Here is a 24,633-nt window from a genome sequence, read left to right as displayed (position 1 = left end):
GCCACCACTGCGTAGGAAGGCCTGAATTGGACTAACTGGGAAAAACAGAACTAGATAAAATTTTCATGGAAATCAATACTGGAACTGAGTTTGTAGGTGGCTACTGGATTTCTATTCTCGAAGAGAGATACTGTCTTAAGAAAAAAATATCACTTAACTCAAATAGACCTGCAGGAACACAATGGTTTAGAAAATGACAAATTAATGCTACCTACATTTTATTGTATTTCTTTTGTTAAACATTTCCCAACTATTTAATGTAGTTTGGGAGGCTCTTAAGAGTTTTGGCCCAGCTGATTAAAAGTTTGACATCTCTGGCATAGAGGCCAGAAAGCTGGCCTTGAAGTCATGAATTTCTGAATTCAAGTACTGTTTCTGATACATACTGGTTCTGTGTTGTTGGGTAACTCACTTAACCTCTTACTGCTCTAGGAGATTCTCCAAGTCTACAAGCTGCAAAGCCATTGACCTGCAGTGGCAGAGGGAGTGCTGTCAGCAGTTTCCTATACAGTGAATTCCCAGGCCCAGTCAATCCTGTTAAATCTCGCTGGATCTTTCTCCTCTTGGATATTGTATCTTCAAAGCACTGGAGCAGAGGCTCATAATCATCTTCCCATTTTATTTCTGCTATTTGGTGTGGTATCTGGATTGGCAGATGTTTACATCTTTCACATGTGACAGAAATGATTACTCTTCTCTTATATTAAAAATCAATTATTAAATCAAGATTAAGGTTTTTCCCCTCCTATTTCCTCACTTAACCAGCCTTGGAAGGACACTGCTGATAGATAAGATTGCCCAAATAGTTGGGGTACATGCTTTTTGACGTTGGGTGGGATGACATCCAACTAGAAGACCTTACAAACAATCTATTCTAGGCAAGATCTTGCCCTTAGGAAATGAGTCCCTATCCATGGGACCTTCCATTAGCCACAGTGGTGTGGGTAGAAATAGATTCTTTTGTCCAGATTGCTGGAGGTGGCTGAGTCTCATGACAGGGTCAAGTTCTGAGCAGGAGGAGATTTAAAGACTTTCTGCCTACCTCATCATTAATATGTCTATCCTCTCACTATTAAACAATCAGAGTTGATTTCCACCCTCAGGTACATCACCTTTTCCAAAGTCTTTTTAAGAACTGTTTTCTAGGCAGTGTCTTTGGTTCCTGAGAGTGCCACTGACTCCATTTTATTATTTGCTAAGCATAATTAATAAACTGAATATTATTTATGCAGAAATCATGTCTCTTGGACTTTTCACTTATTGTGTGTATGTGTGTGTGTGTGTGTGTATGAGAGAGAGCAAGAGCGAGAGAGAGAGAGAGCGAGAGAGAGAGAGAGAGAGCGAGAGAGAGAGAGAGAGAAAGAGAGAGCTGAGTGCTTTCTTCCATTTCTTCTATTTTAAAGGTCTTGATCAAATCAAAGTCACAAGACTCCAGGCAAACAGATTTTTTTCAGCCCTGTTTAAGTTCACTCTATTCTTGTTCAAGCCCACCATTTCCATATGTGAAGCCATAATCCTGCAGTTCAAATCCTGTTTTCAGATGCTTCTGTAACTACCTGGTCATTTCCCAAGTTGTTTCCATCTGAAGTTTCTACTTTCAATGACAGGAATGAAAGTACCTTCTGTGCTCTAAGGTTTTCAGTTTTTTGCAGAGAAGTACACAATCCAAAGTAATGTTGTTGGGTTCCTGCTGGAAGATATCCACTTGATCCCATGTTAATCAATTGCTGTGGGTAGTGGTTGCTAAGTTTCACAATTTAAACTTACAATTTGTGATGGAGAAAATTAAAAGTCAGCTACAGTCTGACAAACAACCTAGATTTTCAGAGAGCACTGCAGAAAGTTCAGAGAAAAGTGAAGTCTAGTACTAGGGACAAAAATACCATAGACAGTATCAGTCCAGAAAGGATGGGAAGCCCTCAGAAATTATGTTCCAAAGATACAAAGAGTAACAATCTGAATAGAGAGGTAAAAAAGTTATTTAAAGAATGAAGTGGATACACAGGGAATTCATAAACCAAGTTAGATTTTTAAGACAGGTAGGTACAGAACATGGCAGCAAGGGCAGGTAACAATGCAGACAAAAAGGTGGTACAATTCTATTTAAACGTCAAAAAGTTCAAAATGAGTTTAAGCTGGTGAGCAAGGTAAACAACAATTTTAAAAGTATCTGTAATAACAAAAAGTAGGCTCAAAAAAGAGATACTAGACCAGTGGTAGGGGCGTCTAAGATGACAACCAAAGACAGAATTTATTCAACTAAGACAATGTTTCTGTCCTGTCTGCTAAGAACAGTTGTTAGACTGGAAAAGATTGAACAAAAATGACTAATAAGGAGCTGATTCTCAGGATGAGTAAAGAGATTGCAAGGGAACAAACAGCTCAATGAATTCAAGTCATAAGTCTGAATGAAGTCCATTTTTTTCAGGTGCTAGAGAGCCTGTCATAAATGACTACTAGACTACCTTTGAAAAATTGTGCAGAACTGGAAAAAGCAAATCTCTCAATTTTCTGGGACAAAGACAGGAAGGAGATGAAGGGAGAGAAGAAAGAAGAGAAAGGAAGGGAAGTCAAAAGTGAGCTCCTGACTTCAGTTCCTGGTAAATTTTAAGAATATATTATTAAAGGGATGGAGTAAATATCTAGAAAATAAAGCACAGAGGCAGAAAGGTTTTATTAAGAGCAGATCTTGCCAGACTAACTCATTTCCCTTTTTTTGACAGGGTTACTTGGTAACTTTGTAATCAACGTGGCAATACCATAGGTTCAGTTAAACAGTATTTCACTGAACATCTGATAAATCTCTCATGTTATTCTTGCTGGTAAAGAAAATGTGAGCTGGTTGATAGCATAGTTACTTGAGTTCTTCACTGGCTGAATGATCAGACCCTAAGGGCAATCATTAATGGCTTAATGTCAACTTGTAAAGTCCCCAGTGGAGTGTGTCAGCTTGTTCTTTTTAACATTTTTCTAAATAATTTGGATAAAGACAGAGATGGCATTAATTTATCAACTTTGTAATGACACAAGGCTAGAAAGAATAATTAGCACATTAGCTAACAATCAGGAAACGAAGAAAATCTTCATAAATGAGAGTATTTGTCCATGAAATATAACAGGAATAGAAAATTTTTTATTTATGAAATTGGCCTTTTTTTGTTTTTTTAAAATCCAGGTGCAAGTTGGTGGAATTGTGGCTATACAACACTTCATCTGAAATAGACCTGGAGTTTTTTAAAGGACTGAAAGTTCAATCACAAAAAATTTTCAATGAGTGAATAGTGTAGCATTAAAGTTAACACAACAGAGCATTAAGAGAGGCTTAATATCTAGGATCAGGGATGTGATTTCTCAATGGCCTTCTTTCTTTTGACATCACTACTGCACATTTCTTCATCCCTTCCCATTTCACCCCAAATATAGGGAGAAAAAAGAACAATTCCTGTAAAACAAGCGTGATGAAGCAGAACAAATGCACACAATGGTTGTGTCCAAAAACGTACATCTTTTTTGTCACAGCAGATATCACATCCCTTGTTAGGAAGTGAGTAGGTGCTTCATCACAGGTCCTTTGGAGCTGTGGTTGGTCACTATTTTGATCAGAGTTCTTAAATCTTTCAAAATTAATTTTTCTTTAAAATACTGTCCTTGTAATAAATGGTTTTACTGGTTCTATTCACTTCACTTTGCATTAGTTCACACTTTCTAGAATTCTCTGAAATAGCTTTATAATACTTTCTTATAGCACAATAGTACTCCATTGTGCTGATGAAACACAATTTGTTCAGCTATTCTCCAAATGAGAGGTAGTCCTCAGTTTCCACTTGTTTCAATTTCACCTTCAAGATCAAGAGGTTTGTTCTGATTATGTCTCTTCTCTCCTTAGTATCTATTGTACTCCTTAATTTCAGCCCCCTTCTGCAACCAACTTCCTCCCACTGAGTTTGATACATTAATATACCAATTGTGTGTATGTATGTGGTGATCACACCCCTTAGAAGCACTGAAAACTTTTCAGAACTAGTTCTGAAAACAGCAGTGTGAAAAAATCTGAAGGTCAAGACAAAACTTTGGCCCCTGACCAGGAAGAGAGTCCAACATTTACATAAAGTTCCAAACCAAGAAACAGGATAGAAAAATAAACAAACGAAAAAAACCTGGGCATAAAAATCTACTATGCTGACAGGGAAGAGCAAACACAAACTCAGAAGAAAACAATTAAATAAAAATAGCTACAAACAAAGCCTCCAAACGGAGGGAAAAGGAATTGGACACATGCCAAATAAAAATTTCTGGAAGAGCCAATTTTTTTCTTCCAAAATCAAATGAAAAAGTAGAGGAAAAATTAGGAAACAAAATAACACCTCAATGGTCTAATGGTAAAAGAGGCACAAAAATTTGCTGAAGAAAAGAACTCCTAAAAAGCAGAACTGGTCAAACAGAAAGAGAGATACAAAATCTTGCTGAAGAAAATAATTTACCAAAAATTATAACTGGGTAAGTGGAAGCTAATGAATCCGTGAAACACTAAGAAACAAGGAAACAAAGTCCAACGAATGAAAAAAAAAAAAAGAAGAAATTGTGAAATATCTCATTGGAAAAACTGACTGGGAAAATCGAACCAGGAGAAACAATTCAAGAATTTTTGGATTACCCGAAAGCCATGATCAAAGAAAAGGCCTAGATGTTATATTTCAAGAAATTATCAGGAAAAACTGTCACTACATCCTAGGACCAGAGGGTAAAATAGATACTGAAACAGTCCACCAATCACCACCTGAAAAAAGATCCCAAAATGAAAGCTCTATAATAATATAGCCAAACTGCAGAGCTACCAGGTCAGAGAAAAAATACTTCAAAGCATATAGTAAGAAACAATTCAAATACTGCAGGAGTCATACAGTCAGGATCACACAAGATTTAGCAGCTACTAAATCAAAGGAGTGGAGGGCTTAGAATGGCATTACAGATGGCAAAAGGGCTGAGATTAAAACTGGGCATTACAAACTCAGCAACGCTACAAATAATCCTCCAAGAGAAAAAAGTGGATACTTAATGAAACAAAGGACATTCAAGCATTACTGATGAGAAGACCAGAGCTGAATAGAATATCTGCCTTTCAGATACAATTCCAGGGAGGAATAAAAAGTTAATCATGAAAGAGAAATCAAAAGAGACTCCAATAAGGTTAAATTATTTACTTTTCTATATGGGATAATGATACATGTATTTTCTAAGAACTTTATCAGGGCAGTTAGAAGGATTCTAATAGAGAGTGAAGTAGCGAGTTGATTATGTTGGAATGATGTGAAAAAATGGAATGTGAGAAAGAGGGATACTCTGGGAGAAAGGAGAGGAAGAACTGGGAAAATTATCTCACATAAAAGAGGCATGCAAAGAAGAGCCTCACTCACATCTAAAATGGTTCAAAAGGGCATGAATATATATATATGTATATATATATGTATGAAATGTGTGTGTGTGTGTGTTAAAGAAATTCAGCTGTCCCATAATGAGTTAAGTTTAGAAATCCAGTTTTTCTTGCTAATCACTGTTCTATTCTTGCCTCAAGAAATTCTGCTATCCTTGGGGCATATAGGCAGACATCAGGAAGTCTGGCCCAGTATATTTACACCACTAAGAAATCTTTCAGGGATGTCTAGTTTGCTCTCCAAATAAGTCTGGTCCACTATCTTGAGTCCTGCAGGTGAACTCAAACAATGAATACTTCTTAGTCACAGGAGAGAAGTAGGGCATTTAGCTAGCCCCTCATTCCAAGCTTTCAACCAATCATATTGTTCACCATGCCTCAGCTTTGTAAGCAATCATATCATATTATTTGCAACTCCAGGTTACTATCCCCATAACCAGTTGTATTATTTCCTTACCTACCCTGTTCTGATCTTTGTTCTGTACTCCCCAAAACCTTTAAAAGGGATGCTGTCCTTTTGCTCTGAGTCTTTGGCTAAGGCAGAGTCACTGACTTGGTTTATTAATAAATAGGGACCCTGATAATAAACTATTATCTTGCTAACAGAAAATATGACTCAGTCTACCTTTGTTAAATTTTACACACAACAATGTAAACTTAGCAGTTCCATATTTCAAACTATATTACAAAGTGGTAATCATCAAAACAATCTGGTACTGGCTAAGAAATAAAGTGGTAGATCAGTGGAATAGATTAGGTATACAATATACAGTAGTAAATGACCATAGTAATCTAGTGTTTGATAAACCCAAAAATCTAAACTTTTGGGATAAGAACTTTCTACTTGATAAAAATTGCTGGGAAAATTAGAAGAATGTTTGGCAAAAATGAGGCACAGATCAATATCTCACAGTATATACTAAGATAAGATCAAAATGAATAAATGATTTAGACATAAAGTTACATAATAAGTAAATGGACAGGTGGTACCTGTCCTCTAAGGATAAGGGAAGAGTTTATGTCCAAATAAGAGATAAAAGGGACTATAGGAAGTAACACAGATAAATTAGAAGGAAAATAGGGAAGTGGGAAAAATAATTTTTCTCTGATAGCAAGAACATATCAGATATCAGTTCCCTGGAGACTGTTGTTATATTTCACAGTTGTGGAAGAACAGATCAAAAGGAAAAAAACAACACAAGAAAGAATAAAGTAAGTTAAAAAAATGCTTTGATCTGCATTCAGAGTCCGTGAGTTCTTTTATCTGAATATGGATAGTATTTTCCTTTGTACTTGTCTTGGATCACTGTGCTGCTGAGAAGAGCTGAATCATTCGCAACTGATCATCACACAATGTTGCTGATACAATGTGTATCATGTGTACAATGGTTTCCTGGTGCTGCTCATTTCACTTTGCATCAGTTCGTGTTAAGTCTTTCCAGGTTTTTCTGAAGTCTGCCTGTTCATCATTTCTTACGGCACAATAGTATTCCATTACATTCATATACCACAGCTTGTTCAGCCATTCCCCAATTGATGGACAGCCCCTCAATTTACAATACTTTGCCACCATGAATTTGACTGTGAAGTATAACTTTTTTAAACTTCCTGTATTTTTGTTTTATTTTGTGTCTTCTTTTGAAATATGGCTAATATGGAAATGTTTTGCATGACCTCACATGTATAATCAAAATCAAATTGTTTGCTTGCTTAAGGTGGGGAGGGGAAGGAGGTAGAGAATTTGGAATTCAAATTTTTCGAAAACGATTGCTACAAACTTTTTTTTACATATACTTGGGAAATATTTAACTAAATAAGAATAATCTGAAAAATAAAACTAAAATGTTTAAGTAATTAATTCTCTTTTCAATTCTTTTTTTTCCCCTAGAGTTTTTACTGCATAGATTATCTCTTGTAGAAAATTTTTCTTTTCCTTTGAGTCTCTGTAGTTGTTATAGCATTAGCTTCCTCCTTTTACACAAGATTCTGCAAATCTTTGGATCCACAGTAGTCCTTTATAGTGCTCCTTGGGGTTTATTCATCTTTCCAGTCTTAGTTTCGGCTGTGCTCCAGCTCCAGGCACTTCCCTTTTCCATACTTGTGGATGGGCTGGGCTGGATTTGCTTATTCTCAACCTGTTCACCTCCATCCCTGCACAGATTCTACCTCCCCCGTTTAGTTTCCCCTGGATCTTTGAAGTTTAGAAGGTTGGATGATGAGGGCCTGCAGGTTAGGATGTAGTGTTATATCCCTGGAGCCCCTGGCCGTAGTCCATAATCCAAGTTTCTAATCACCCTATAGCTTTCTGGGGGAGTGCCCTGCTGCTTCCATCTCTGAATACAGAGTCTGGTTACCTTAAGTAAGATAACACATACAAAATGCTTTGCAAAACTCAAAGAGCTAATTAATGCTACTGTTGTGAATATTAATAATAGTACCAGCACTACTACTACAAGGATGTCTCAGTAGTCTTTGGTCCTTTTGAGAGGCTGCATGGGCTAGCACTGACTTTGCTGTTTGAACCCTTTCCTATAACCTGTTGAGCTTATTGATGACTTTTTACAAGCTTCTGGGTCAGAAGAAGTCACTTTAATTTCTAATTGGATTTTTTGATCACTATTCAATCTGGTGTGATAGAATTTATTTTTTTTTGGCTATAGTGGTAAGACATAATAAATCATACGTTTTGCCTGACTAAAAAAGAGCCTACTTCAAACTTCCTCTCCTTTCTGTCTCATTTCCTAATACTTTTTTTCCCCTCTCTTTTAATCCCTTTTACAGAAATAAAAGATGTTGCCTTTCCCTTCTTCAGATATATCTTGGCTTTTTTTCTAGCTCTCTTTCCTTATCTCCAAATTCCTGCTATCCAAATTTGCTTTCTTTTCATGAAATCCACTCAAATCACCCTCACCCCTATCTCAATTACTTTCTCCTATAATCTTTAGTCTCTGAAACAGTGTTCCCAAACCACACTTAATTATATACAACCAGGCACGGGAAGGACTAAAAATTGACTTGTTTGCATTTTCTCCCTTAAAACAATCTTTCTGCATTCCTCATTCCCTTGCCAAAGCCATTTAATTTCAGCATAAATGTTCTAATAATCTTTAAAATTAACATATATTATCATCTTACAACCCCAAAAGGGATACTGTGAGTATAAGAGTAAATAATCATTTACTATAAAATATGTGAGAAAAAACAAACGTGATTAACTGTAGTTAATGAGAGCAATAAAACAGCAGTTTTTATATCTTTGCACTCATTATAGGATATCAACTACTTATCAATTTATTTCTGAATTCTGTACATACTAATGTGATTTAGAAAAATACAACAGAATGATGAAAAAAGAGAAAAAGAGTAGTTTTTTTTTAAACTGTGGATCTGTATTTCTAGAATTCTGTAGAAATACCTAGAAAGTCCTAAATCTCATAAAAGAAACAGAGAAACTGATGTTCAGTTGGTTTTTTTTTAAACTAATATTTTGAAGGGCAAATATTGTGAGTTCCCTCACTGTTATTTTAGGGGGGAAAACAAGCCCAAAACTGAAGCTCAACCCAATGCTTTTTACCATAACTTTGTAATTAGTTCAAAGCCAATTATGATTTGCATTTCATTATTAGAAAAATGAAGTAAATCGTAAGGAAAAATACTGATCAATGTCAGATACTTCAGTGCTTATTTGTTTAGTCATAATAGTATAACCAGTGATCTTGTTTTCAACTGGTTAATGAGGGTTACTGCCCATACCCCATAGTAAAACGACTAAGAGAAAGAAAGATACTTCTCTAGGCACTGAGTCTAGGGACTAGATAGATTCTGGTCAAAGCTGGCCTCGTCCCTATAGGGATGGTATAACCCAAGAATGTGCCCCATCTATTTTGGCTTGAAATGTGGAAGCTACAATTTCTTTCCCCAGTCTCAACAAAGTGGTAACTTAATGACAACCAGCCTTCGAATACTTTGCTCTCAAAGCAAACAATGTATACTTTTCCAGAATTGCTAAGCTGTAAATTGGTTGGATTTGTCAGCCACTCTTCCATGTGCATGCTGACTTGCCTAGATATGACAAGAAGATGAGCAGGCTCTTCCCCTCCTTCCCACCCCCTTACATATCCTGACTTTCTAGCCAAAGTCCTGGAGAGGACTGTAGGAAGGCTTAGCCTACCTCTCTTTTCTTGCCTTTCTCCTCTGAATTTCAGAAGGGGGCAGCAGACTTAGTTTGCATATTTTCTCTGTTTTATCCCTTTCTGCTCTTTCTCCTTGTCTCTTCCTTCTTGAGCAACAGCCACAGCCCAGAGGCATGTACTTTCTCTCTCTCTCAGCTCAGTAGAAGCTAGAGGAATAGGCTCATCATCTCTTTTCTGAGGGAAAAGCCTGGAGTTCCAGTAAATTTTCAGACCAAGGCAGTTGTGAGGAGTGGGCTTTCTTACTTCTGTCTTCTTGCCTCTCCTTCAGATGCTATCTCATATCACACACTATTCCCACTCAATCTGTAACACGAGAGGTACTGTATATTTCTGAACCATTGTCCATTAGGCTGACTCTCTCTTTTATACTCATAATCATTCTTTCTTTCCCTCCTTTTAGGTTTCTCTTCTCTCTTTGTTTTATCCTCATGGCTTACTCTCTTGGTTTTGCTAGGACTTGTGTCAATTCAGGTCAAGAGGATATACGAAAAGTATTCATTTATAATTCTTTTCTCTGAAGGAAAGGATGTATGGATGAATTTTTAAGATTTTGCATCAATTTAAGTTACAGTTAGATTGATAAATGTTTGTATTAAGCCAAAATAGCCCCCAAATAGTTGATTGGTACATAAGTCTTGCAGGTTCTATAAGCAGCACCCCCTTTTAAAGGAATTTATGTATGAGCTACTTTGTGGGTATATGTGGAAGTGGGGGTGTATACTAGAAATGCAGGGAGGTGATGTAAGACTTCTGAAATAACCAACAACTACCAATAAGTGTTACAATTATTCAGGTTCCTTACAAGTCTGGCCAATGTGGCAGATCTTTAATAAACCTTGTTTTATTTTGGCTGAAAGAAGGATACTGAGAGTGTAAGGTTTGTTGCGGAGGGTTTTGAGGTTTCAAAGTCTCATTCAAATACTACAAATGAATTAAAAACATATTAGCTGATATTTATATAGTGCCTTACTATTACAAATTACTTCTACTCTGTGAGGGTTGCCCCTTTTACCCCATGTAGTGGGTCTATCCTGGCCTTGTTTCTCTTTTTAAACCTAAAATAACAAAAAAAGCTTTTATTATTGCCCTTGGCATTTCTGCCTCCATCTGCCTTCCTGGTACTGCTCTTGCAGGACTGCTGTACTCTTTTATATTTATCTCCAGTTTACTAAATAAGTCATGCCAAACTAACCTCATTTCCTTTTTTGGGGGATGGCTGATAGAGTAGCAGACTAGTAAAGTGTTGCTGATGTAGTAATTTAGATTTCCAGTAAAGGGTCTTGTGGTCTTGCTATTCTGCCTCCACCTTTTGCCATCTGCCTTGCAGATGCATTTCCACCCTTTGACTCCTTCCTGCTGGATTTGAAAGTAGAGGGTCTAGATTCAAATCCTAGCTCCAATTCTTACTAGCTGTGTGACCTGGGGTAGTCAGTTACCTTCTCTTAGCTTCAGGAAGTAACCACCCCTATAAAACGGACAGCCTGGACTTGTCAGGAGTGGGGAACTTGCAGCCTCAAGGTCATATGTGGCCCTTTAGGTTCTCAAATGTGGCATTCTGATCAAATCCAAACTTCATGGAACAAACTGGATTCAATCAAAGGGTCATACTAGAGGACCACATGTGGTCCTGAGGCTGCAGATTCTCCATCTCTGGACAAGATGGTCTCTAAGGCACCTTCTAACACAACCTATGAACTTATGAAAGCAAATTTTACTCCATGGTGGCATCAAGATAAAAAAGGTTCTTGTAGGCTTGCACAATGAATTAATCTAATAAGAAAACTGAATAGGAGTAAAATCATACACTCAGACTAATAAAACAAAATAAAATGATCACTCACCTTAATCATCAAACCTGGCTCTAAAAGACTTTTTACTGTTGTCAAAAGGCTGAAGATCTGCCATCAATGAAGATATCAAAAATAAGGTGCCTCAGGTGTGGAAGGAATCGGTGACATTACATTGCAGGGCAGCACGCCAGATCACTGCAGGACAAAACAAATCCGTAATAAGCCTGGTGGTCCACGGAAGGAGGACACTAAGTTCTGCTCTACAGGGAAGCTGTTTCCATTCCCCACAAAGGACAGAGCCAGAAAAAGACTTGGGGAAAGTGACTTCCATGGTACTGTAATTGCACACACGGTCCACCAAAAGGCAAGGTCAAAGACCACGCTGACAACATGGATGGTAGAAAAAAACGTTTATAGTGTAATTAGAGCACCGGTTCCCAGGAATTCCAAAGTCATAGAAAGAAATCGTCTTCTTTTTTTAATGTTATGGGAATGGGAGGGAGTCATAGGAAAGGTTGGGGGGATGGTAAAAAAGGCTGGGGGAGAGAAGAAAATTTACAGCCAAGTGAAAACAATTACTTTTTAAACACAATACTTATTTTAAAGTTTTTTTTCTGGAAAGTCCAAACCTACTTTAAACAATGGACCATAAACTGTATTCTATACAATTTGATTTGCCCCTAAAACTATATTGTTTGGCATATCAAGTTTAAAAGCAGACTTCACTCAATCATTACAAATCTCCAAAGAATCTTCTTTTAGTTTTGGCCTACTTGTCAAAAGCAGATAAGACCTCCAGAAAAAAGTTACCAACACTGGGGTAATCTCACTATAGTAAATAGAGAAACTTATTGACTTAGTGACAAGCATATAGAGAAAACATTCTTTTTGAAAAAAGGAACTGAGGGAAATAGCTAAAGTGACTCAAAAACCCCACTGCATAAAACTTTAACTACATGAAACTTTTAAAAACTAGTCATTTTTTGGTTTATCACTTTTAGCAGTTTTCACTGCTTCATTTTCTATCATCTTTACATATTTCCAAGAACTTAAGGTTTTTCTTCTTATAAGCTTCTTCCCAATATCAAGATAGTTTAATCCCTGTTTTGGTCAGAACACTTCTAAACTTGAACCAATTTCTTTCTGTAACAGATGGAAGACGCTAAAGCAAGCAACAACTGAGAGGAATCTGACATACGTCATGCAAAATCTTCATCATCATGTGTATGAGGAACATGCTTGGCACAAACACTGAATTCTTGGATCCTACATTCAAAAATTGTTTGCATAAATACTCATTTTCTATGTTTAATATTAATGCATAAGTAGAAGCTACTTCAGATTGCATGGTGTCTTGGGAAGGGGGAAGAGAGGGAGGGAGAGAAAACTGAGAACTCAAAATCTTATGGAAGTGAATGATGAAAACTAAAAATTAATAAATTTTTAAAAAATCCACTCATTTTCCAGAGAGCTAATGCAGTAGTCCCATTCTCAATTACATTTATACTTCTGAATACATGATAACCCAATGCTACCATTCCCTCAATGTCTCCTGTGAGGTCTAGATAGGACTGAAATGTAATTGCTGAGCTCTAGACCAAAAGTCATCAGACAAGCCCCAAAGAAAAGAGAGCCACAGAGTCCTATGAATGAGTCACATGATGAAGATGGTAATGCTCCTTAAGGAAAAAGTGGGATGATTTCCCAGAGACACTCTAGTCTTGGTCTCATGTACGAAATCACCTCCCGCCCCCATCCCCTTTCTCCTTCCAAAGATTAGCCTGCCTGTTTTCCTCTTGGCTACTGCATTCTGTTCCTTCTAGCAGGGATAGGGTTATATTTTTTCCATCATTTATCTACTGCAGAAGCAAATGGAAATAACCAGCTCTCAGCTGCTCTCCTAGCCTCCTGTCCCTTTATAAAGTAAGCCTTTCTATGATTTTTACTGTCAGTAACAGGGGAAAAAAGAAAAAATTAAAATGAAAAAGTTTCTTAAAGGTCTCCCAATAAAAGTTGTTTTCAGGCTGCTAGAACCTAAATGGAGCTAAACCTTGATCACTTTACAACTATATCCTTCTTTTTGTTTTTCACCAACCTCCTAACTTCTCTCTCTCTCTGTACCTCTCACTCTTGGGGACTGGCATTCCTACCTCCTTCTTCTAGGATCCCACCTACCTACTACCTGTTGGGAAAGATAATCTTATATAAACAAGATTATGCCCAGTCTTTGGATATATAATGAGATTTTTCCACATTTCTTAAGAATACCTAAATTTGGGGGCAAAGCCAAGATTGTGGAGTAAAAAGAGAGACCTACTGTAGCTCTCCCCTCATAGCCCATAAAATATCTGTAAAAAAATAACTGAACAAATTCTAGAGCAGCAGAAACCACAAAATGACAGTGAAAGAGATTTCTAGCCCAAGACAGCCTGGAAGGCCAGCAGGAAAAGTGTATCGCACTAGGCTCAGAGCAGAGTGCAGCATAGCCTTGGCCGTGCCTGGCAAAGACAGGATTGGAGAAGGCTTCAGGGTGCAGAATCCCAGGTAGCAGCTGTGGTTCCCAGATTTCTCAACCCACAAATGCCAAAGACACATTCAAAGATCAGTGAGAACGCTCTTTCACCTGGGTAAGAAGGTCTGGCTCCAGGGTAGGAGCAGTCTACTTTTGGAGCCCTTGGCCAAAAGACTGTGGTGGAATCAAGTGGCCAATCTGGGTCTCAGTTGTGAGTGACGGTCCTGGGATAAGGAAGCGCACTGGCATGGTGGAGGCCTCAAACAAGGAATTCTACTTGCAGTTCCAGGGCAGAAAAAAGTGCTTGTTGCTCCCATACCAGAGCACAGGCCAGGAGAGGAGTAAACTCCTTTCCCTGGATTGTGCCACCTTGGAGGATCCAAGAACTTACAGGTCCCTAGAGTATATTGTCCACTTGACAAAGGACTTAAAAATCAAGTAACTGGCTGGGAAAATACCCAAAACAGGGAAAAAAATAAGACTATAGAAAGTTACTTTCTTGGTGAACAGGTATTTTCTTTCATCCTTTCTGATGAGGAAGAAACAAAGTATTCCATCAGAGGAAGTCAAGGCTTCAATATCCAAAACCTCCAAAATAAATATGCAATGGTCTCAGGCTTCTCCTTCATGTTTACCTTTTCATGTTTCTCTTGGTTCTTGTATTTGAAAAGTCAAATTTTTTATTCAGCTCTGATCTTTTCAACAAGAATGCTTGGAAAAGCTCAAAAAGGATTTTGAAAATCAGTAAGAGAAGTGGAGGAAAAATTGGGAAGAAAAATGAGAGTGATGGAAGAAAATCATGAAAAGTGAGTCAATAGCTTGCTAAAGGAGACTCAAAAAATGTTGAAGAAAATAACACCTTTAAAATAGACTAAAAATAGACTAAAAGAGGTCCAAAAAAGCCAATGAGGACAAGAATGCTTTAAAAAGCAGAATTAGCCAGGAAAATTAGGAGGAGGTCCAAAAGCTCACTGAAGAAAATAGTTCTTTAAAAATTAGAATGGAGCAGATGGAAGCTAATGACTATGAATTAATGTGAAATATCTCATTGGAAAAACCACTTATCTGGAAAATAGATCCAGGAGAGATAATTTAAAAATTATTGGTCTACCTGAAAACCATGATCAAAAAAAGAGCCTAGACATCATCTTCCAAGAAATTATCAAGGAAAACTGCCCTGATATTCTAGAACCACAGGGTAAAATAGAAATGGAAAGAATTCACAAAGCACCTCCTAAAAGAGATCTCAAAAGGAAAAACTCCTAGAAATATTGTAGCCAAATTCCAGAGGTCCCAGGTCAAGAAGGAAATATTACAAGCAGCCAGAAAGAAACAATTCAAGTATTGTGGAAATACAATCAGGATAACACAGGATTTATAGGCTTCTACACTAAGCAATTGAAGGGCTTGGAATATGATATTCCAGAGGTCAAAGGAGATAGGGTTAAAATCAAGAATCACCTACTCAGCAAAACTGAGTATACTTCAGGGGGAAAAAAAGGGAATTTCAATGAAATAGAAGACTTCCAAGCATTCTTGTTGAAAAGACCAGGGCTGAATAGAAAATCTGTCTTTCAAATACAAGAATCAAGAGAAACATGCAAAGGTAAACAGGAAAGAGAAGCTTTAAGGAACTCATTAAAGTTGAACTGTTTACATTCCTACATGGAAAGATATTATTTGTAACTCATGAGACCTTTTTCAGTACTAGGGTAGTCAGAGGGAACACATATATGTACATGTGTATATGTGTATGTATGTATATATAGATATGTGTATATGTATATGTGCATACATGTGTGTATACACACACACACACAGAGGGCACAAGGTGAGCTGAATATGAAGGGAGAATACCTTAAAAAAAAATAAATAAAATTTAGTGTTGAATGGAATGTACTACGAGTAAGAGAAAGGGAGAGGTAAATGTAGGAGATCATCTCACATACAAGAGGGAAGAAAGAGCTTCTACAACGGAGGGGAAGAACAGGGAGATGAAAGGAAACAACTCAGCCTTACTCTCATGGGCTTTGGCTTAAGTAGGGAATAACACACACTCAATTGGATATGGAAATCTACTTTATCCAGCAGGAAGGCAAGGGGGAAGGGGTTAGGAGAGGGAAGATACAAGACAGCAAATTGGGGAAAGGGATAATCAGAAGCAAACACTATTGTGGGAGGACAGGTCAAGGGAAAGAATGGAATAAATGGAGGGCAGACTGGGACAGAGGGAAATGTGGTTCGTCTTTTACAATATAACTATTATGGAAGTGCTTTGCACTGTTACACATGTATGATCTATATTGAATTGCTTGTTTTCTCAATGAGGGTAGGTGGGGAGGGAGGGAGACAATATGGAACTCGAAGCTTTAAGAATGAATGTTAAAAACTGTTTTGGCATGCAACTGGAAATTAAGCTATATAGGCAATAGAGTATAGAAATCTATTTTGCCCTACAGGAAAATAGAAGAGAAAGGGGATGGAAGAAGGGAGGACAGACTGGAGGAAGGGGTGGATGGGTGCATGCTGTCCTGAGGTGGGGGGTGGGGAGAGATGAGGAGAAAATTTTGAATTTAAATTCTTGTGGAAGTGAATGCTGAGAACTGAAAAATAAATAAATTATATATTAAAAAAAAAGAAGACCTAAATTTAAGTAAGCCTTTTTCTCAAGTGTCTTCATCTGGAAACATAAAGATACCCTGGGCTCATAATCTGATTTCATCTTTTTTCCCACATCTCACATTACTGCTTATCTTCAGCATGTCAAAAATATTAACAAACTGATAGCATTTAGTTTTACATGAAATCTTCATACTGCATAGTTTGCAGAAATCGTTTGATTTAATGAAGGCCCATGGAAAAAAAATATGAATATACCATCTTAGGCATCATACCCCAAAACACACAATCCACATCTTTAAAAAAAATTTCTCTCAATTTCCTAGGATTGGAAAGAAGTCACCCCAGAAAAATTGTGGATAAATTGAATTCCTAACTTATGCTGAGTCTCATAATAGTCATCCTCTCTCTAGTAACTTATAAAATTTCTCCATTACATCCCCTAATCATACTTTGCATACAATGAAAATCCAACTAATATTTGTGCTTTGTGCTTGACTGCTTTAACCCTACCTATGTTCTCCAGAAGATACATAAGAACGTGAACATGGCCATCCAGTTATTTATGCTGTAAAGCTACATTAAAATCATTTTAAGACCACATTTCAAAAATCTTGTTCAAGTGTTGTTTAAAATATTCCATGAGATTAAATATACCATCTTTTAGAAAATATCTTGTAATATGTGTATGTATGTATACAAATTACCAGTTTGACAGTCAATAGGAGAAAGATAGCTCACCGTAAGAATAAACTGAAAGTTCTCTTTTTGATTGGAAAACCCTATAAATTATAATAAGCTTTATTAAGACTTAGTATATAGTTAATTGTTAATTGAATATGGGACCTAGAGGTGTTGAAGAGATTGACAAAGGTCTTTCAGATAATCCAGAGTGACAGAAAGACTGAACAGAGCTAATTAAAGGGACATCTTAACTGACTCCACAGTGGCTGTGATAGTAAGAAGCTGTTGGCACACTGCTACAAACAATCCTTTAAGGAACCTGAAAAGATTCAAGATAAATTTAAAAGAAAAATTGTAATGAAAGCTGAATAAGAATACAACATAATTTGGTAACTTGTGTCTTAGTTGAGACAGATACTAAATTATAGCAAGGTTTGCCTTATAAAAATTATCTACTTAAATATTTTCAAGAATAAGTTATTTTACAGTAAGTTTTTTTTTTAATTTGAAATACTCACCTGTAGTCTACTATAGTGTAACACCACATGAATCAAGACATCTACTGCCATTTGATGAGCCCTAATTTTAGTAGCAGTTCCTAAAGACAGAAAAAAGGCAAAAGTTTCAAATATTGAATTTGCAAGCTAAATTTATAAAATGACGACAGAAGTTACACAAATGTACTGCAGAACATTGTGGCACATTTTCTTACCAAAAAAATGGCAGGCTTCTCAAAAGGTCTGTACCAAAGTAGAAATAACTTGAAATTCAGTACAAAATTAAGCAACATATCAGGCAACACTAAATTGCTTGGCTGTGTGGTTGTACACTAATATTAATACATATTATAGTTTCCATCCTGTCCCACAGAAACATCTACTAAATGTTCTAACACAGATTTATAATTAGCAAGAATTACAACTAAATAACCTGATTCAAAGCAGCAGCTATACCCCATTCTCCTTCAGCTAGATGGCACAGTAGACAAAGTATTACACCAGGAATCAGGAATCCCCAAGTTCAAATCTGGCTCCAGAAACTTACTAGTTATGCAACCCTGGGCAAGTCACTTAACCTCTCTGTTTGCCTCCATTTCTTCAACTGTAAAATGGGGAATAATAATACCTCTCTCCCAGAGAGACTGTGAGAATCAAATGAAATAATATTTGTGAAGTGCTTAACACAGTGCTTGACACCTCCTCGGTACTATGTGAATGCTTATTCTCTTCCCTTATCATATCAGTTTTTCATTTCACTCCATTTACCCTGACCTTCCAATACCATTTCTGGCAGTAGATGAGGTGAATCTCAGGTCAGAAGAAGTGATTCCAGTTCTGACTCCTTCCATTTACTAGCCGTGTCACATCAGTTGGACAAGTCACAGTGTCTCTGAACTCAAAGCTAAAATGGAGCTAACACTTACCTCCATCAAATAGAGTTACCAAGATTATAATGAAAAAAGACCATCATAAGCTCAGTCAGGAAAAATCATGCACTTGTCACTGCCTCTGGGTTTTACTCCCATCTCTGTTCTTTATAAGAAAGCAAGGGCAATCTTAGGCAACACTGAGAAACAGCATCTTGGACCAGGGAAGTCACAGCAATGATGCATTCTGCCCTGGCCAGACTACATCCATATATTCAGTCCTGGCTGTCATATTTTAGGAAGGCTATTGATAAGCTGGAGTTCATGTCATCACATAAGAATGTCATGTCAACTTCATATCATATAAGAATAAGTCTGCTTAGCCTAGAGAAGAGAAAAATGGTGGTAGAGATTGGGATGGAATAACAGTCTTCAAGTATTTGAAGAGCTCTCCTATAAAGGAAGGAAGAGACTTATTTTGCTTTGCTCCATAGGAGAGAGCTAGCAGTAATTACAGGAAGATGTATGGGGGTATTTAGAATTGAGGTAAGGAAAAACTTCCTAACCATAGATTAATTTGTGCCTCAGAAAAGTGGCAGACTCCCCCCTACAATGACTGTCTTAAAGCCAAAGATGGATTATGACCTCTCTGGTATTTTGTAAAAGAGTTTCTGATTTAGGTATAGGTTAAACTATGGCCACTGAGGTCTATTCTCACTTATAAGGTACTGCCATACCTGCGTGGACTGAGATCTCCCCTCCCTGGGACTCAGCTGATATATTTGATAAATGTCAAAGAACTATAAAATTTGTGCATTTAAATGAATTTTTATTTGATTACTCTCAAGCACATACATCTATATACAAGAATATACATCTATATACAACAGAAAAAAGCTAGTAAATATGCAAAGCAGGAAACTTTTAGTTGATATAAAGTACAGGTTAATATTTATGGGGTAACATATCACTGTCTCCATAGGTTGGGACCCACTGACTAGATAACTTCTAAAACCTATAACCTTTTATCACCAGGTTCACTAGCAAAAGGGAAACTAGTGTTCTGACAAAAACATGGGAGTATTAAAATTCCATCATGGTCAACAGGGTTGACATGGGATGTCAAAGGAAGAAATAATCATGGTCATACATTTTTAACTGCCTGTCATTTTCTCAAAATCACTGTAATTTTTAACTTACAGAAACTAATTGTTTTGATTATCTAATCCTTATCATTCTAGCTAAGAGCTTCAGACGTTCAAACACATTCACATTTTTAATCATAGTCTAAGACTGATGTTAAATATTTTTAATTTCCCCACTTTTTAAATTTCTAATTAATCTTTGTTTTTGAAATATCACTAATTTCTCTTGGACTTCTAAGAGCATTTATATGATATTTTAAGTTTGGTAAAGCTTATATTATCTCATTCAATCCTCACAATAACCCTAAGAGGTATTATCCCCATTTTACACATGAGGAAACTGAAGCAGGGTCACATAGCTATTAAGTGACAGGCAGAATGAGCTCAGGTTTTCCTGATTTCATACCTAGCACTCATTCTCTAGGACATTTAGCTATCTGCCTCTGAAGAGTCTGAATTTTATTTGTGAGATATTTGGGGCAAAGACTTAGATTTTATCCCCACACTTAACCCCCTTCTCTCCTCCCCATCTACTTAATCCTGTCATGAGAGACAACTTTAACTTCTCAGTTTTATGAAGTAACATTCAAACACTAAGGCTGATGGTCTGGTAAAATGATTTGTGAATGGTACAATCACCCAAAACATTCAAAACATACAATTTTTGAGAAATCAACCAATTCATCTATACACAATTGAGTTCTAGTCATGACAAAGGTTCCTATAATTTATGCTAGAGGGTTCTTGGATTTAGTCAGCATAACTTTATAACCCTTAAGCCAAGCAGAAAATTTGGTAAACTCAAAACATCCATATTGACCATCTGAAATATTACTTGATTTGGTTTTCTCACTTTTCCCATGGATATGTTTTTCTTCTTCATTCCTCACAGTCTTCTCCTCCCCTCCCACCTTCTCAGGGTGAGGCTTTTGGAAATATCAGTAAGGACTTCAGAAAGATCACAAACAAGGCACTCCATTTCTCAGCTCTGGGCATCTTGTCTATCTGTCCTCCATGCTCTCTCTCCTCTGCTCCTACTGACTTATTCCACAACTACTGACCTCTTTGGCCTGCTTTAATTCCCAACTAAAATCCCATCTTCTACAGGAAGTCTTCTCACCCCCTCTTAATTTCAGTGCCTTCCTTCTATTATTTCCTATTCATTCTGTATACAGATTACTTTGTATATATGTTTGCATGTCTCCCCCATTAGAATGTAAATTCCTCAAGGGCAAAGATTGTCTTTTGTCTCTTTTTGTACCCCCAAAGCTTAGCATACTACTTGGCACACAGCAGGTAATAAATAAATGTTTACTGATTAAGGCAGGGAGTACTAATTCCTGGAGTGTGACACCAATGGCTCAGTGTAATATAAGAAGTAACTTGAAAGTTGAATAGATTTGCTGACAGTCCAACTGAAAAAGGTTTGGTGGTTGGACAGGGTTTGATATTAGCAAAATGTAATTACACTTTCATAATTTAAAAAAAAAATCTAAATTAAAAAAAAACCATTTGCATCAACCAACTTTTAAATATAAGAATATGTTGAAGTCTACTGCTAGCACTAAAAGGGCTTTGCAGAAGAATTAGATCGGTCACTTTATAGCCTCTTTTATTTGGTATTTTTAAGGAAAGGTCTCCTGAGGGAAAACATATGATTTAACAGAAGCCACTGAAGTAAAAGAGTTGGAGACAAAACAATAGGAATGTTAAGGCAGTTCATTGAGTCCCTCTGGCCCACTGGGGTCAGACATCACAGCTGCAAATTAGGCATACTAAACTAAAGACCCTGACTAAAAGCTCCAAAGAGGAAACAGAAAGTGGCAGAGAAGTGACAGATAGAACCTGGACTTTCACCTGGGACCTTGAGCAAGACAGTCTTCAGGTCATGGCAAGAAAGGGAGGCCATAAGGATCCAGTACTGCTAGGTCTATGCTTTAGCGAGCTAAAACAGCTCAGGATTATGGAAGCCTAGCCATATAAACCTGGGTTCACAGCCACACTTAACTCAGAAGTAGATCTGATTAATTTCCCAACCCTGGGTTGGGAGGCACTAAACAACTAACCTGAGATAAAGCTGGAAGATTTTAGTCTGGAATGCTCCAAGGACAGAAGTCTGGCTACAAAGAGGAGGCGAGAGATTCCGGAAATCAGGAGGAAAGGATGTGACTAAGGAGACAATCTGTTTGTCAAAGAAATAAAGGAGGGTGGTACAATGAAAAGAATACTCATTTTGAAATAAAAATGTGAGTCTTGCTTTTCTTCTTGGGCAAGTCACCTCCCCTATAACATATCTGCCCCTCAGTTTCCTCAACTGTAAAATAAAAAGGAAAGACTAAGATAATTAAACCCCTACTCCTAGCTCTGATTCCTATGAATTTGTCAATATATTCCCTGTTAGCAGGAACATAAATTAAAAAATCAAGCCTCTCATGATTAGTTTGAATCTTTTATAATGTAAATTTTGAAATCCACAGCTTGATATCATTAACAGCTATCAGGCAATATAGACATGGACTTAAAAACTACAAAATGTAGAGAACTATCTTCATATACAAACAATAATACATTGTAGTTGGTCTTAATAAGTTTACATAAATCAATGTAGAGAATCATCTTCAGTACACACAATATCTTTCAAAGTATCTACCATGAAACAATTTCCAAAGGGCCCTGGTTTTCTCTCCTAAATTTACATTTATTTAAAAGGATCATTTCAAGTACAGGCCTGTATGGAGCAAACTCATTTCTCTGTGAGAGATATTAAAGAGATATTAGCAATGTATATTACATTTATTTTAGAAGTGGCTGTAATTTATTTTAGTCAAGGGAATGTGGGCTAGTGCCAATTTTAATGACATGGAGACAGAAGGGAACAAGGGTAGCTCCTAAAAAAATCTAAGCAGTTTCTTGGGGATAACAAATATAGAGGTGTAAAGAAAAGTCCTTCTTGTTTAAATATTTTAATAGGATAAAGAATTCCTAAAAAAGAAAGAAAATGAAACCAGGCTCTAAGATAAGTGTTTCTTTTAAAAGGATCACATCAAAAGCTCTCACTTTAACTCAAATAAATGAAGGCAATGATGTAGACAATGGTTCAGGGCTAGTTTTATTAAATTTTTCCAAGATTAAATAACATACTGAATTAGAACTTGCGTTCAGGTCTCATAATTCCAAGTTAGGTCCATGCTTTAAATACAAAATTTCTAAGCAAGGTTTTCATTCCCCCTGTAAAATCAAGGACTGAAAACATTGTCAATATAAATAATATTTAAATACCTGACTAATAATTATGCTGACATACAATTTGATGGTACTATATACTAAGTAAAGCACTGATGAATGTTTATGTGTCTTTTAAAATCAGTTTAAAATAATCAGTCCTAGTTTCTGGCATATAGAAGGAATCTAAGTTAGCAGACAGAGTGCCAAACTTACACAGAAGATTTTGATCTGGACTGAAATTCTGCTTCTAATTCTTAATAGCATAGACAAGTCATTTAACCTCTCTGAATCTCAGCTTCCTTATCGGTAAAATATGGATAATCTGTAGTACCCACTGCACAGGATTATGAAGCTCAAGTGGGATAAGTTTTATTAAAAAGTCTCTCAATTACTTTTCCTAGTCTTTTGGCATCTTATGCTCCTTTAAATTATATAGTGATGGCATCAATGATTTAATATTTTTGGTCACAGATGTTTTAGATAAATTAAAAACAAAATTCATTACAGTTTGGTAAGAATATAGCATGATTTTCAAAGGGAATTTCTTTTGACATTGACAATGACAGCCACAAAATTCAAGATAGCACTGCCAAAAAGCAAGTATAAAGATAGATTATACACTAGACACTCTTTCCTGGGAAAGCCTTTCCCTGCCAAAACTTTTCACAACTTATCCCTCCCTCTTTTCTGCACTTACTCAAATTCAAATGATCCATGATGTCATCACTTTGGACATTCCCTTCAAAGAAGCAAATTCATGCCTGTCCCTCTTGCCCATCCATGGATTCTTATGCTAGAGGCCTTCCTTGCTTCCTTTAGTCAAACTGTTATCCCTTGCCCTTTTCATGAAACCTGTCCTTTACGTTATTCTTCAAAACTCCTTATTTGTTATATAGTATAGTCTGCTCACAATGACAGTGCCTTCTCTCTGTGTGGACCTCAAGTGCAGTTTGTTGGAGACTGCTGTGTTCCATATCTGATAGTCACTACACACACCATATGCTATTTTGATTGGAGCTCAATCCTTCCTTCATCCCCATACTTCTTGATTTACTAATCCTTATTCACCGGCTCCTTTCCTATTTCTTATGAATAGGCCCCCACCTCCCTCATCCTTACACTTTTTTACTTGACAACATCCTTCCTAGGTGCCTTACTATTCTGCTCTCCTTTCACATCAAGACTCTTAGAAAAGGCTGCCCATATTCATTGCCTACACTTTCTTACCTCAGTCACTCCTCTCTCCTTTTCTCAGTCCTCATTCTCTTTGACCTCTCCCTGACACTCCTGACAGCCATCTTCTTCCTCTGGTTTTCAGGCTCCAGCAGGATCATTATTCTTCTCCTACTTTCTATACCTGCATATATCTCAGGGCCCTCTTGTCTTCTTTTGCTGTACTCTTGATGATCGCAATGGCTTCCAATTATCACCTCTACACTGATGACTTACAGATTTGATCTTTTACAAACAAATATAAACAGTCCTACTATCTCATAACCAGTGGGTGCTTTACAGGCACCTTAAACTCATCATGTCCAAAACAACCCTCATTAGCTTCCCCCATCACTGTTCTCTTTTTCTAACTTGCCCATTTCTATAACCCTGGAGTTGTTCTCAGCTCTTCTTTCTCTAACACATCCAATCAGCTGTCAACTCTTATTAATGCTA

The 24,633-nt window shown here is 36.9% G+C and overlaps 1 protein-coding gene across 2 annotated transcripts in view; it reads right to left on the bottom strand.

Annotated features, from left to right (window-relative positions):
• The window catches only part of TMTC3 (transmembrane O-mannosyltransferase targeting cadherins 3), a 72,034-nt gene that overhangs the window by 45,614 nt on the left and 1,787 nt on the right, over positions 1 to 24,633 (bottom strand). Inside the window, exons 2-4 of one of the 2 annotated variants that reach the window (XM_072655522.1) lie at positions 21,807 to 21,922; positions 17,748 to 17,827; positions 11,466 to 11,609 (exon numbers count right to left, since the gene is read on the bottom strand). The gene's annotated coding sequence lies outside the window, so the exon portion shown is untranslated. The remainder of the gene's footprint in view (positions 1 to 11,465; positions 11,610 to 17,747; positions 17,828 to 21,806; positions 21,923 to 24,633) is intronic. The other variant, XM_072655521.1, reaches the window with a different exon arrangement.

This window comes from Notamacropus eugenii, chromosome 3 (assembly GCF_028372415.1).
Source record: "Notamacropus eugenii isolate mMacEug1 chromosome 3, mMacEug1.pri_v2, whole genome shotgun sequence".
Lineage (NCBI taxonomy): Eukaryota > Metazoa > Chordata > Mammalia > Diprotodontia > Macropodidae > Notamacropus > Notamacropus eugenii.
This window is presented reverse-complemented; position numbering and strand designations above follow the sequence as displayed.